We start from the raw sequence: 13866 nt of genomic DNA, 5'->3' as shown, positions 1-13866 counted from the left end.
TAAGAAGGTGGAGCACAGAAGGCTTCAGGTTCTACCACATCCCTATCAAACCACTAAGGAGATAAAGTCATAGAAATTGAACTGAGATAAAAGTTCACCTTGAAAATAATTGAAGCACAATGAAAGTTAAGTTTGCTGACATTCTGGGTACAGTTCAAAACATATTTATTCAGGGATAGAACAAATGCCTTTTACATTTATAAATTTGTTTCTAGTTTTGAATTGAAAATATCCATTTTATAGGCAGGTTCAGTCAGAGAATGTAAAAATCAAAATTAAATGAATAAACATAACATAGATAAGGTGGAAGGTGAATAGGCAGTCATTGAAGGAAAAGATAAAGACAGGACACTTACTTTTAGGATTCTGCTTTTTTGGATTTCACTCAGAGCAAAAGCTAGGTGGAACTGTGTGAAAATGCATTACTATATCTATGCAAATATGTAAAGATACTTTAAAATTAAATTTCATTGATATCTTTTTTTATTGTAGTCAGGACACTTAACATGAGATCTAGCCTCAATAAATGTTTAAGTGCACAATACACTATTGTTAACTATAAGCATAATGTCATACAGCAGATCTCTAGAACTTACTCATCTTGCATAACTGAAACTTTATATCTGTTGAACAGCAATGGCTGAAATTTCAAATTGTACAAAAGACTTCTTCCCTCTTCAATCATTGCAGATACTAAACACCTATTAAGCACCAGGTTTACTATTGACTGGAGACACAGAGATAAAAGATACTCTCCCTGCTGACTGCTTAAGGACAGAGTAAGCGTGCAGTAAACATGCCTTTGAATGAATGATATTTCCTGAAGCCAGAGAGAGATTATAAGTTAAAATGTGATACTGTGTAAGCAAAACTAAGCACAGGGTGATACCAACTATAATAGCAATTTTCCATGCGAAAATAATTATTTACGAGGCAGGTGGAAAAAAGGGGACACACCTGCCTGAATCAAATCTAAACGCCCTTTTGAATTTCTCATGCAGTAATAAAGAGAAAAATACTTATATTCTAAAAGCTAAAGCAGTTTTGAATACATTTTAATTTTTCTCTACTTTTTATGAAAAATTACTGGAAGTAAGTAGTTTCGATGACATTAAAGTTAAAATAAAGGCTCATCAAGTAGACATATCTCACTTTTCATAGGACACATAACTTTAATAAAAAACTCCCAAGCTTATTAGTACTGTTTTATTAAAATAGTTGTCACAATGTAGATCAGAACTATGAAAGTCATATAAACCTTAAACATGTAAATACATGATGTCATAACAGTCAAAATGAATAAGTTTCCAAAGTAGCATAAATATCATTTGGTATTTCCAATACATCATGGAAGAAAGAAAAACCACACAGTACTTTTGACAGCACTACTAATAGAGTAAAATATTAAAAAATTGGAGAGGGGAGAAAAAGCACTTCAGGCAATAAAATTAAAGTCTGAATTCTTACCCAAGTTCAAAAAATTTTAAAACCATAGGTAATAGGTTGAAAACAAGCTCCTAGGTCCAAACACAGGCTGGAGTTGACTTTAATTGATTCTGCAGAGGTATATGCTCAGTGGGAGCTCAAAAAATGGACCACTAATAAAAGAGAACTCCTTCGAAAACCACTTTGGTTTTGTTGTTTTTGACTGAGAATTTAAGACTAAATTAGAAGAAAATGGCAAAGAAAAATTCAAGAATGCTACTTCTAGAATTACTAACGCAGATTTAAACACAATCAGATTATATAGAACACCATATAGCTCTGACTTTTTTTTTAGTCTATTGTAGTTGGATGCGTAAGCCTTAAAAAAAATGCATCAGACTTAAAAGTGCTTTCTTTCTTTTCTTTTATTCTCTTACTCATCCCTTCCTATTTTGGTACTTCCTTCCTTTCCTTTTTACTTGGATAAGAAAATAAGTAAGCTCATCCTCCTTTCGATGCTGACCAGTAATTGTTTTTACGAGAAAGAACCACGTTGAGTATCAGATCACCACGTGTGATCCTCAGAACAAATCCCTGGTTTTACACTGTCTCATTTTCCTCTCTTATTTTTGGTGACACAAAGGTCTCATTTTCAGCAAATAACAGAGTGCTTAAGTATGTAAAGAGATCACACAGAAGTAAGTGGACAATATTAACGTGGAGGACAATGCCTCTGTAGCTGCTTTCCTGACACTGGAGATGCTTTGTCCATCTCTTTCAGGGGTCATTTCTTTAGTTTGTCCATCTCTTTCAAACCAGAAGAAAATGTGATGCAGTCACCAGGAGGCAGGCAGTCTAGAGATCCAGAACTCCAACCTCAGGGCAAGTCTTTCAGCCTACATAAGAAAGGTTTAGGATACTGGGATCCCGATGGAGAATTTCCCAGTCACTTGCAGGATGCGCGGCTGCAACCATATAAGGAGTCTGATAACCCTGGATGACTTGAAATTTTGATGTTCTCTCTACCACTTATCAAATGATTCCTTCCCCAAATGTCTTTGGCAAGTTTACAGTCCCAGCCTGATACCAGTTCTTTTGGCTTCTACCATAATACAATGTGGAGTATCCTCTACATATTGATGTTTTGTGGAAAAAAAAAAAAAAAAAAACAACAAGGATAACACCAGCATACTGTCATCCAGGATATAGTATGTGCTTCATAAATGTGAAATGAATATTAAAGCTACTTAAATTTATGAAGCTCTGGCTTCCCTCCTATCCACAGCTTTTAATTCAATACTTCAATTTTCTCTAATTGACTATTCAGTTAAGTTCCACCAACACTGATCTACCTCTATCATCTAACCTAATCTACCCAGATAACCCAAGATGGAAAAAAAAATTTTTTTCCAGGAAATATAAACTCTTGAATAAAATGCAACTTGAACTGAGCAATGATTTAAAAAATCACTTCTACTGAAATGTACTAGGTTAGGTAATGGATTCCCTTCTGAAGTCCATTTAACTTTGGCAAAGAAAAAGAACATGGGTTCAAAGAAGCTGAGATCCAGTGAGGAAATATGCCCATTTCACAGCCCTGACTCTCCCTTCCAATTCTGCTTACTTTATAAGTATACTTTATATATTTCATCTATTAGAGAAGCTATTCTATATATTTATTAAAATAAAACAACACAGGTATGTGATTTATGAAACAAAATGTTTTGACAGACTGAATATTCTTACATTATCTCATCTCTAACTCGATAAAAGAATGGAATACAGATAGTTCAAATTTCAGGCTGGAAGTTTTAAAATAAAAACATTACCTTCTCTTTTTTCTTCTTTCATCAAGAGAAATAGTCATCCATTATTAGATAGCTATCTCTTATGTTGTTTATTTATTGTTGACAATATTTTTTTAAGATTTTATTTTTAAGCAATCTTTATATCCAACATGGGGCTTGAACTTAGATCCCCGAGATCAAGAGTCACATGCTCTACTGACTGAGCCAGCCAGGTGCCCCAAAATAATTCTTAATCATCATTTGATTCTAGGCATTTATTTTATTCTATATCCTTGGAGAATGCTCTTAGAACTGTACGATGAGATTCATCATTTAATGCCCCAGTGCATTAAAATCATTAAGAAATAGTCCCTTTCTTTTTATTCCAATAAAAACATCTATTTTGCCAATTCCTCTTCTGTTTTTTAAATGAAAAATTAGTGGATACTTTAGGAACATACAGTGTGAAATAAATTATCAAGGTCAGCAGGCGGGAAAATTCACAACAGCATTTTTAGTTTTAGTATTGAAATAGAGATTCTGATTATATGAATATATTGTGTGAAATTTTACAAAATGCTATCTTTTCAACTATTCAAATAAACACAATTTGAAAACTGACAGCAGCAACTTGATAGATCCGTACCCTTTTATGTATACTTTTATTTAGATGAAAATCTGTAAGAAACTGGATTCCAAGTATAATCAGGGAGGTTTTCTAATGGTTTTTAGCCATAAAACTATATACATATAGTCCAACATTCATTGAGGATTTACAGTCCTCAAGCACCGTGCTAGGATCTGCCCAGATGCCAAACTAAACTGACAAGATGCTCACTAGGTACTCCCAAGAGTTAAAGATATATCACTGACATTTCAGCAGGAAATTCAAAACCCCATTCTTACAATGTTTTCTGAATTCTCTTAAAGTACTCTTCATGGCATATCAAGTCAAACATTTTAGAAAACCATTTTAGGGGTACCAACTGGAAGACCCACAGAAGCATTATCAAAGACAAGAAAAAATATTTGCCAGTATACTCCTTTAGCTAGTGAAAATGTTTCTCAATGATTTGGCCCTGCTAAATTCTTACTATCCAGTAAGAGTCCTCCTTACAAATAACCTTCCTGATGAAGTTCATTATTTGTTAGTGGGTTCTAACTTCTAAGCACTTAGGTATCTAGTTTAGGAGCCTATACAAAAGGGGAGAAAACTTTAGGCTTTCTTAATGTGGCTATATCCACCACATCAGACACTAATTTTAGCAACTTCACTATTTTCACTGACAAAATTTCCATAGAATTATTGGATTAATAAAGATTTATGAAGACATCTGGATACAATGTGGTTTTTTTCAATAAATAAATAGTTCTTCTCATTTGGCCTATTTATCTATTAAATCTCATATAATGTATTTTAAAGAGATGTTATACATTGTGAGAGAAGTGTTACAATTATTATCTGTATGGGTCCATGTAACATTGTAGAATGAGAAAATTAATTTATCATTGGGTAAATTATAGAAATATGAAGCATTCTAGATAAGTTAGGAATTTCTGTATTATACAAAGAAAACTCAGAAGGATACAATTAAATTTAGTCTACTTCCTAGAGAAATAAACAGCAATTTGAAATTCTACTGACTTTTTTTCCAACTACACTATTTTATTTATTTATTTATTTTTTATTTTTTATTTTTTTATTTTTTTAAAGATTTTATTTATTTATTTGAGAGAGAGAGAATGAGAGAGAGCACATGAGAGGGGGGAGGGTCAGAGGGAGAAGCAGACTCCCCGCCGAGCAGGGAGCCCGATGCGGGACTCGATCCAGGGACTCCAGGATCATGACCTGAGCCGAAGGCAGTCGCCCAACCAACTGAGCCACCCAGGCGCCCCCAACTACACTATTTTAAAAATAAGTCGAGTTTCTGGTTGATTCTCAAATACAACTCAGAAAATTAAATTTTACAAAATTATCTTTCCTTGCATTCAGATTGATCAAATTTTTTTTTCTTTTTGCTTCTTTGCAGGGGGGTTCTCTTGCATATTTCTTTATTTTCTAAAGCATGAACACAGAGCAGTCATTATTCTCTGGCCATGAACTACTGGGAGAAAGTGGGTAAGCCGTTTTCACAAAGACATAAGAAAGTCAAGAAAACTACCTGCCACAGAGCAAGTTCTCTAAATATCTTTCTCAAAATGGATGGATAAAAGATCATTAATGTAAAAACATATGATTGTACATATAAAATGATCTCTGATGGATAGCCTTAAATGTATCTCTACCACCAGTGTGGGGGGAACATAATTCTAAAGTGCATGTCTTATTGATAGTGACGAACAACAGAAGGACCAAGAGCTTTAAAAAAATACATTAAAGAGAATTGCATTAACTCATTTAAAAGATTCATATTGGTAGCATCATAATTTAATGGTATTAAAGTAAATTTTAAAAGAAGCACAAGGATTACATAATTTGTGTGTCAAATATAAACTATTTAGTTCAAGAACAGTGTGTACCAATAAGGAAGGCAAAGGAGATCCTTAACTATCACTTTTACTTTCTCATTCAGCCATCTTTAATTTCCATTGCAAATGTAAAATGCTTTCTTTTTTAAAGTTATTTTCATCCAAATAATTATTTTTCTACCTTTTTATCCCTATTCAAAATATCAACAACATGACTATCCTCTACATATAATTACAACTGTATATTGTTCTCTTGCTATATCCCTATGTATACTCTAAGATCTAAACCATACTGAAATTTTTGTCAGAAACTTGTACACAAAGTATGTGCATTATTTATTTACTTAGAATATCCATTTGCAAATGACATGACTTCACAAAATGAAACAAAGAAAATATCTTTGTGGAATGTTCAGCTAGCCCCAGAGAAATCAAACTGTTATGACCAGTGTTTAACATACAGATAGTTACATGTCAATTATATCTCAAGGACAACAACAAATGATATAAACACAGTGAGTTAATGTTGTCTTTATACAATGCTTAATCATTGGTCTGAGTTGTCCAAAACAAAGGGAGAATTATTTTCTTCTCAATTGTTGATCATACTCTTTTAAAAGATACATTCAACAAAAGTCAACAAAAGCAAAATTTATTTCCTCACCTTTTTCATGCCTCCTATAATTTAGTGCTAGTAACCTATAGCTGTGGAAATCCAGAAATATATACTAGAAAATAGACACACATGCATGCATGCATGTGCATGCTCATGTACACACACACACACACACGTACACACGCACATAGTCCCTGAGTAGCCCTGTATATGATTTTTCCAATTCTTTCTTTAAAAGCAGTAATAGTGTCGCAGACTCACAGTACCAAAAATGAGTGACCTACTGACATAGAAGTTGTGTGTCTTCTGTGGATACTTTAGGAGTCTGAAATTGATTTTCTTCATTTTAGTCTGTGAGGTGTATAGACTTCACCAATCATCCGAATGAGTAATGGCACTAACATACACAATCAAGAAACAACAGCTTTCAGAACATCAGAAGCAACAGCTCTAGGATCACAGGCCTAGTAAAAAGGTTCTGGCTGTTCTCACCTGTTATTCTGTTTCTTAAAACACTACAGTATGGCAGATACTGTATTTGTGTGGATGAAAAAGGTCTAATACGTAGCTTGCATACAAACTGGAGTAGTAGTTTTCAAAATTTGAGCATTTTTGCACCCAATCTGAACTTTTAATCTGAATTCTTATTTGCCAAGATTCTGGTTAAATAAATGTGTTCTAATATTACCCTACATATTTGTAGATTCCCTCTTGAACAAATACGTATAACCACAAAACGACTTTAACTTCATGTCCTTCTTTAGTGTTTTGCTGATTTGATTATAATAAGTTCCATACATGAAAAGTATAATTCCAATTTCCGTGTTCATGCCCATCAAAACACGTGTGGATAAACAAAATGCAGTACAGGTATACAATGGAATATTATTTAGACTCAAAAAGGAAAGGAATTCTGACACATGCTATAAAAGAGAACCCTGAAGACATTAATGCCAAGTAAAATAAGCCAGTCACAAAAGGATAAATACTGTATGATTCCACCTATATGAGATAACTAGAGTGGTCAAATTCATAGACAGAAAGTGGAATGGTGGTCACCAGTGCTAGGAGAGGGGGAATTAGGAGGTACTGTTTAATGGTTACAGAATTTCAATTTTATAAGTTCACAAAAGCTTTAGTAAAGGTTGCAAAAAATTGCAAATGCACTTAATGACAAGGAACTATATACCTAAAAATGGTTAAAATGGTAAATTTTATGCTATATATATTTTACAATTTTATTTTTTATTATTTTTATTTTTTTATTTTATGTTTTTGAAGAATTTTCCTTTTTTTTTTTAAATGGTTTACTTATTTATTTATTTGTGAGAGAGACAGCATGAGCAGAGGGAAGAGGCAGAGGGAGAGGGAGAAGCAGGCTCCCGCTGAGCAGGGAGCCTGACCCGGGGCTTGATCCCAGGACTCCAGGAACATGACCTGAGCCAAAGGCAGAGGCTTAACTGACTAAGCCACGAGACACTCCTACAATTTTAATTTATTAAATAATTTACATGTTCATGTAGGAGTAAATCTCTAAAATTCTTGTAGGAGTGATACTTATAATGCAGAATAGTAACAAAACGATTGAAGATATTCTCTGAAATGTGGTAAGATTTTCAAAAACTTTTTTATAAGCTTTTTGTAGAAAAGATTATCAAGAAGAGAGTAAAGGCTGCTCTCCTTAAGATCCAGGAAGCTGGTATTTTTAAGTGTTGAAAGATAATTTTTTCAGTCTTAGCAAGTATACTAGGTATGTGCTCTAGGAAGCTCCTGGCTTACATGATTTGGGTCAAACAAAATTTTCATCTTAAGTATATCTTCTCCTCTAAAGCATTTTCTGACACCCCATATTTCCATAGAAAGATTTGCCCACTTGCTCATTTTTTCTTCTGATGAACCCTACTCAAACATTTTATAGCATGTTATAAGATGATCAAGATACTATTCTGTTTACATTTTATCACCTACTATGAGACATTAAGCTCCTTGAGCATTTTTCAAGCATCTAGCCCTCAGATGGCCCTAAATAAATTCTTGTTGAGTAGACTGGGAGCTGAATTATTGAATAATTTTACTCATTAAATAATTACTGAGTACCTAAAATATGTAAAGCTCAGTAGAAATACAAAGATTAAAAATTATATGCTCCCTAATTCAAGGAATTAAGCAAATCTAGTAATCCCCTAAATATATTAACACTATAAACATCATTTTAAAAAAAAGATACAAATAAAGTACCACAGGTAGTGTTCACAAACAACAAAGATTATATATTGTTTCGGGTGAAGGTAGAGATGAGTAAAGGCTTGATGAAGGACTTAGAACCATATCTAAACATTCAAACATAGATGATAGTTAAAATAGGGGTAGGAAGGAAAATATGGTCATAATTTTGTGAAAAAACAACAATGAGAAAGTCACATCAGTTTACAATAGAAGTTCTCAAACCTTTTTACTCCCAGGTCACTTTAACCCTTTTAAAAAATTTAAGAACCTTCCCCCTTAAAACAGAACAAAACGAAACAAAACAAGACAAAAAAAACCCACTTCTGTTTGAGTGGATGACCTCTTTCTATACTTACTTTGTTAGCTATTAAACAGAACATTTCAAATCACAAGATTTAAAGTACATATTCCATTAGTTGTCAGAGCAATGACATCATCAAATGTCACTTGGCCTCTTGGCAACTCCATTGTATATTCATGAGAGAGAATAAGAGTGAAAAAGACAAATAAGATCTTAATATTAGTATGAAAATAATTTTGACCTCACATCCATCTTGGAAGGGTCAGAGGGACCCTCTTGATTCCCTAGACCACACTTTAAGAATTGCCAGGTTACAGGGTGGAAAAGATGTGAGTAAGGAGGCTAAATAAACAGAGGTAGAATATGCTCAGTTTTGTTGAAGTTCAAACTATAGATTTTAAATAGGTAAATATGAAAGATTTTTATACAAAACAGTCACATGATGGTGAGCTGACTTTGGAAGGATGCATTTAGAAAGACAGAAATGGGTGTGGAGGTGTGGGAATGCAGACTAGAGACCAGGTAGAAGACTATCAGAGAGTTTACCAGGGGCCAGCAATAAGTACACGGGACATTGCTGGAAGAAGAAAATAGAAGCTTAAATCTTAAAGGAGCCACTAAAGTTACAAAAGAATCAGGAGATAACATAGGGGGCACCCGGGTGGCCTAGTCGGTTAAGCATCAGACTGTTGATTTCAGCTCAGGTCATGATCTCAGGGTCTTGGGACTGAGCCCCGTGTTGGGCTCTGCATTCAGAGGGGAGCATGCTTGAGATTCTCTCTCTCCCTCTGCCCCTCCCCCCCCAAAATAGGTAAATAAATCTTAAAATATATATAATATATATATAGGCACCTGGGTAGCTCAGTCACTTATGCATCCAACTCTTGATTTCCACTCAGGTCATGATCTCAGGCTCTTGAGACTGAGCCCCACATAGGGCTCCTCGCTCAGTCTGCTTCCCCCCCAATCTTTCTTCCTCTCCCTCTGCCCCTCTCCCCACTTGCATGTGCTCCCACTCTCTCTCTCTAATAAATAAATAAATCTTAAAAAAAATAGGACGGTATAGTATGAGGAGGCCAAAGGAAGAGCAAGTTTCGAGATGAGACGGAGTAATTATGCCAGGTATTTTAAAGTCAAGGAAAATGATGATTAAGAAAGTGAAGTCAGGAAGTCCTTGGTGATCTACAACAAAAGGAATGTCTATGATTGACTAGATAACAAGATATTTAGGGAAAAATGGAAGATGAGGAAGTTTTGGAATAAGCATAGATGAGTCATTTGGATCTTTGATAATAAAAGAAAGGAGAGTGAGCAATAGCTTTTATTTGCAATTGAATGAGAGAGCTTGGTGTTGAGGAAAAGACTGAAGAAAGAAGGAATGACAGTGGAGCTAGGTTTCAAAGGAGCTAGGAGGAAATTAGGTCAAAAGAATAAATAGAGAGTTTTGTTTATCAAAAGAAAAAAAAAGCCCTCTTCCCCTATGAGACCGACCTAAAAGGAGAAAGCCTGGCTAAGAGTATAGGGAATTAGGTGATAATAGAAAAATGAGCAGAGGACTCCATTAGAAAGGACGTATTTGGGAAGTAGACAAGGAGAAGTTCCTGAGCAGAAACAGAACTAAGGTAGAAAGAAAAGAGAGAATTAAAGGAGAAAAAAAAGATAAAAATTTCAGTTGCTATTAATGTCCATGGTCAACAAGAAGGGGGAAATGCCAGAGACTAAAACCCTAGGTTTCCAACTGGAATGCTAATAAGATGGTTTCTCAGGGGTAAAAAAATAAAGGTTTACACTAGATCGGCATTGTCCAATATTGGTAGTCTCTACCCACATACGACTATTTCAATTTATTAAAATTAAATAAAATTTATAAAATTCAGTTATTTTGTTAGATAGAAGCTAGACTTGAGCAACAGGAGGAACTCCCTGAGGCAGAGTCCCAAGTCCTTGCAGGGGAATGAGAGAGACATGAGCTGGAGGCAAGGACATGATAAATAGATTACACATTAGAACCTCAGGGGCACAACATCCTGACCTTGTGGCTTCCAAGACCTTGGGACTGACAGATTAAGAGCCCCAGGTGCAGAGAATGGGCTCTCCTCTTCCACCTCTGCCCCAAGCAGCCCTTAGACTCATTATAATGTATTTGCATTGTGGTTTCAGCTGCCCCCCCCCAAAAGGCTGCCATGAGGATTCCAGTACAAACCTTATCGGGTCAGAAACTTTTCCTCCCAACCAATGGGAGGAGTCCCCCAAAGGACTGGAAGCAGCCTAAGAGACCACTCCACTGTATACAACTCCTTCCAGCCTGGAAAGACCCAACAATATCCAATCTCAAAACAACCTAGGGGCCAGTTCAACGTCCTGGAACCTGCCTGCTTTCTCACCTGGAGAGTTTACTTTCACTTTAATAAACTGCTTTGTGCTTACTGCTTTCCTTCTGGCTGTCTTTATCGGATTGCAGATCCTCACTTAAGTCTTTCCATGGGGAATCCAGTAACTGAGACCTCCATTTACACAACTCAAACTCTCCCACCTGTTACAATTTAATGGCATCATCCAGATTTCAAGTGCTCAAGTGGCTAGCATGTTGTATAATGTAGATATTGAATATTTCCATAATAACAGTAAGTTCTAAGGGATAAAGAGACCTTATGTGCATTTATTATAAGGGTAGAAAATAACACAATATAGAGTACCTAGTTCTTATTGTGTACTTATTATACATCCGACAGTGTACTAAACACTTCACATATATGATTGCATTCAGTCCTCACAATGATCTTTTGAGATAGTTTTTATTACATTTCCATTTTACAGATGACAAAACAGAGTAAGAAGAGACAAATAACTTGCTTTAGATCACACTGTAGCAGAGATAAGATTGCACCCAAGAACTTCCTGATTCCAAGAACAGAGTGAATAAGGAAGAGGAATAATATTTTGCAAGTGATAATATCCAGTGTAGAGGCTGCTTTTAGGCAACAGGCTTGAGCAATGGAAACATGAACGAGGCAAAAGGGCCCACAGTGACTACTGAGCTGAATGCAAACAGGCTCATTAGATAAACCAGCTCTAAGTAGCCATAGGCCACAACAAACCAATTGGCTACTTACAACCAGGCACAGTTCCTAAAATGACCAAAAAAGGGAAAATTCCTTATGTTCCCATACTCCTGACTCCACCCTGGAACTGTAGCCCCTCACCATTGCCTCCTGGCAGACAGTCTCTCCTTTGCTGTGCGGCCTGCTGCCCCCTTGCAGTGTATTCAATAAACTTCTAGCTCTTTTGTTCTGCCTTGGGTGAATTCTTTCACCTGCCACGCCACCGGCCCCCATCCAACCGGAAGGCACCACATCCAGGTAGTTTAAAGATGAACTGTCTTTTGCTTCGATAATTAGAATACTATGAAATGCACCAGTAACAACAGTAGAAAAGGCTCCATGAACAAATGTAATTTATGTTAATGAAAATAAAATATGTATGCAATATTAAAGTACCGGCTTGAAATGCTTTAAATTAGAAAGTGCAAAAAATTATCACAGCAACTTTAACTCACCCACCTTACTTTGTGAGTTCCTGTCAGGTGGGGAAGTTACTGTTGCCATGGAAACCACCACAATACTACTACTTTACACTTACATAACACCTTTCATCTGATGAGCTCAAAGGGACTTATAAACGTTAATTCATTAATAGTTCTTTTTATTGAAAGTGCATCAAAATTTACCTAATGGCATACAACAACAATTGCAGATCAAACAAAAGGAAACTTCACTGCTCTCTAACAGATTCACACAGATTTTACACCATCTTTTACTATTTAAAAAGGAAGAGAGAGAGACAGTAATCTTATACAGACATTCACCCCCTTGTTTCTTGTACCAAACTGAAAACCATCTCCTATTGTTTTATTGTCAAAAATATGCAGCTCTTCTTCCACCCACTCTTTAATTTCTTTCTTCATGTGTTCAGCTAATTGCCTGGGAATGTCTTTTAAAACGCCATTACACAAACTTACCTGTGCAGCTCTAACCACTAAGATATTCACCGGTATGAATCTGGTTCTTTCTTTAAAGGATGTATGACCTTATTTTAAATTAGAAAGAATAAAACTAAAATCTGAAGGGTTCTTTTTGGTATTTAAAAGTTTGAAAACTGGAAAGTATAAAATCCTTAGCTGTTCATCGTGATTTTTGTTCATAAGCTATTAAAAATAAAGCAAATATTTGTTTCAATATGCTAAAATATAATAAAACACTCGGCTAGAAAAATCAGGTCAATGAAGGGGTCCGTTCAGCACAGGATTTTGTTTTTAATAGAGTCGTCAAAGGACACTTTACGTGATTACAACTTCTTAGATAATTTCACGATGTTGGCTTCAAAAGTAACTTGCCTCTAATAACTTACTAGGATCTACCACTCAAGAATGTAGTCAAATCCTTTTGGAACTTGTTTATATTCTTCAGTTGGTGTACTTCACTATGTTCTGAGCTAATACTACTTCTGCCACATTCTGTTGGTCAAATTAATTCATAATTCCTTCCTTGATTCAAGAAAGGGGAGAAGCTGCTAAGTCACATTGTAAAAAGACAGGCATTCGGGGGGGGGGGGGTGGAAATCTGAGGCTTTTTTGGTAACCTACTGCAGATGGAAATCTTTCTAGGATGTATTACTTCAGACTTCTTAAAATGATAATTTAGAATTCGTTGACTCGATTCTTATTAGGAAACCCCATCATTAATCCCATCAATTTACAATTCTGTATTTTAAGCTTTGTCCTTTTTCTCCACATCAGCTGTTTTCACATATCAGGCCCTAATGACCCTATCCATTTCTTGCCTATTTATCCTCCTCTCTCAACATATACACATTTAATTTGCTTCTCCCGTTGGAAACTTGTTTTATGACTGAGCAACCATATAACTCAAAAGCTGTTCATCATGTACTCTCTAAATCAGGGCTGAATTAAGAAGTTAGTAGGTACCTCTGAGACTCAAACATCTTTCTCTGTTTCCTATTATGTTCTGGCTTTATCTTTCATT

The 13866-nt window shown here is 35.3% G+C and overlaps 1 protein-coding gene across 7 annotated transcripts in view; it reads right to left on the bottom strand.

Moving 5' to 3' along the window:
• Positions 1-13866, bottom strand: part of FOXP2 (forkhead box P2) — a 548352-nt gene that overhangs the window by 394551 nt on the left and 139935 nt on the right. The gene's annotated exons all lie outside the window — the stretch shown is intronic.

This window comes from Halichoerus grypus, chromosome 12 (genome assembly GCF_964656455.1).
Source record: "Halichoerus grypus chromosome 12, mHalGry1.hap1.1, whole genome shotgun sequence".
Taxonomy (NCBI): Eukaryota; Metazoa; Chordata; class Mammalia; order Carnivora; family Phocidae; genus Halichoerus; species Halichoerus grypus.
Note: the sequence above shows the minus strand (reverse complement) of the source record. Positions and strands in the feature narration are given on the sequence as shown.